The sequence below is a fragment of the Arvicanthis niloticus genome, unplaced genomic scaffold, assembly GCF_011762505.2.
Source record: "Arvicanthis niloticus isolate mArvNil1 unplaced genomic scaffold, mArvNil1.pat.X pat_scaffold_811_arrow_ctg1, whole genome shotgun sequence".
Taxonomy (NCBI): Eukaryota; Metazoa; Chordata; class Mammalia; order Rodentia; family Muridae; genus Arvicanthis; species Arvicanthis niloticus.
The window spans coordinates 43,491-45,658 of record NW_023046402.1 but is presented as its reverse complement, the minus strand read 5'-3'; the positions used below and the strand labels follow the sequence as shown (position 1 = coordinate 45,658).

General features: G+C 42.8%; 1 non-coding gene across 1 annotated transcript; it reads left to right on the top strand.

Annotated features, from left to right (window-relative positions):
- Positions 1–1,119: 1,119 nt before the first annotated feature.
- LOC117702468 (U6 spliceosomal RNA) lies at positions 1,120–1,226 on the top strand. Its single transcript, XR_004606057.1, has one exon. It is a non-coding gene; the product is annotated as a U6 spliceosomal RNA (small nuclear RNA).
- Positions 1,227–2,168: the final 942 nt, after the last annotated feature.

Genomic DNA, 2,168 nt, shown 5'->3' with positions numbered 1-2,168 from the left:
TTATAAAACTTTTAACAAAGCATATACTCTGTTAACAGAAATATAGCAGTTGAATACTCAGAATCATCCTTCTGAGAGGGAATGATATCCTTAGTTAACAGGGTTTAGTTTGTGGGGAAAGATGTTTCTGGTTTAGTTTGGTAGATTTTGTTTTGGTTTTATTTTCCTTTATTTATTCACATTACATCCTGATCTCAGCTCCCGAGCCTCCTCTCCTTCCAGAAAAACAGACAGAAAGACAGACAGACAGACAGACAGACAGACACACACACACACACACACACACACACACACACACACACACACCTTACCCTTATCCCCTCCCATTTTCTCTTTTGAAATGGGAAGGCCCTCCCTCCATGGGTACCAATCAACCCAGGCACATCAAGTAGCATCAGGACGAAGCACATCAACTCCCACTGAGGCCATACAAAGCAGCTCAGCTAGGAGAAAGGGATCCAAAGGGAGGCAGTAGAGTCAGAGTTGGCCCCTCCTCTGCCTCCAACTGTTAGGGGACCCATATGGAGACCATGCTGCACATCTGCTATATATATGTAGGGGGCCTGGGTCCACACCACAACCTCTTTGGTTGGTGACTATGAGTCCTCATGGGCCCAGGTTAGTTGACTCTGTAGGTCTTCTTGTGGTGTCCTTGATCCCTCTGGCTTCCTCAATTCTTTCTCCCATCCTTCCACAAGACTCCCTGAGCTCCAACTGATGTTTTAATATGGGTCTCTGCCTCTGTTTCTATCATCTGCTGAATGAAGCCCATCAAAGGACAGTTGTATACTAGGCTCCTTTCTTCAAGCATAGCAGTGTATCATTAATAATGTCAGGGATTAGCTCTCTCCTATGGGATGGGTCTCAAGTTGGGCCAGTCATTGGTTGTCCATCACCTCAACCTCTGCTCCATCTTTATCCCTGCACATCTTCTATTTCATGTTGAAATGTTGTGGGTTCCCACTACTGGAAGTCCTGCCTGGCTACTGGAGGTGGCCACATCAGCCTCTATATCCCCTACTGCTAAGAGTCTCAGTTAGGGTCACGTCCATAGACTCCAAGGAGCCTCCCTGACCCAGGTCCCAGCTTATCTTGGTTCAGTTTTGAAAGGTAGTAGGAGTGCTTGCTTCGGCAGCACATATACTAAAATTGGAACGATACAGAGAAGATTAGCATGGCCCCTGCGTAAGGATGACACGCAAATTCGTGAAGCGTTCCATATTTTTTTTAGTTAGAATAGATGACAGAGGAGCTGGTTAGTCAACAAAAGGATGGACTGGGTATTAGGACTATCCTGTACCTCACTGGTACAAATTGGCATAATTATGCTCTAATTGTATTTTGAGAGAAAAGTTTCATTTTAACAGTAAGGGTGATGTGTAGGAGGAGCTAAGGTAGGAGGAGTACTGAGAGGAAGAAAAGGAGTAAGAAGAGGAGAAGTAGGAGAGGAGAAGCTAGGTGATGAAAGAGAGATAGAGGGGGAAGACAGGGAGGCAGATATTCATGTATCTCCACCAGTCAAAGATAGTTGTTATATCTAGGTCGGTCAGTGGGTTACACCTCTGATTGAACAATTCCAAACTTATAAAGCCTATGATTAACATTTTTTTAAAAAAATGTATAAATGCAAAAAGAAAAAGGGGGCATGGGATAGGGGTTTCCTAAGGGGGGTGGGGGGGGAATGGGGATAGGGGACACCATCTGAAGTGTAAATAAAATATCTAATAAAAAAATATATTTAAAAAAAGAGGATTTATAGACCAAAAAAAAAAGAAAGAAAGGTAGTAGGAAATAGTGTGGAAATTTAAGTTAAACTATAAACTGAGAAAGTTTTAATAACAGCCAATCAGACCTCCTAGGAGTTCACAGGTAGAAGCCACCACTAAAAGGAAGATAAAAACATTTGTTCAACAAAAACTTTCAGTGAAACATCTTTTTTCTCATGTTGGGGGATATGTGTGTCCTGTTGAGCAAAATTAATGCTGCACTTGTCTCTCTTCTGATTTTTGCTGCTAACAGAAAGGTTAACTTAAAAGGTGGCTGATGATGGTGTTTCTCTACCCATTGCAACCAAACACACTAAGGAAAAGTCTTATGGGAGAAGGAACACACCCAGTGCATTTACAGGATCAAAGAACAGTCTGGTTGCAGGAATACTGGCCAGCGGA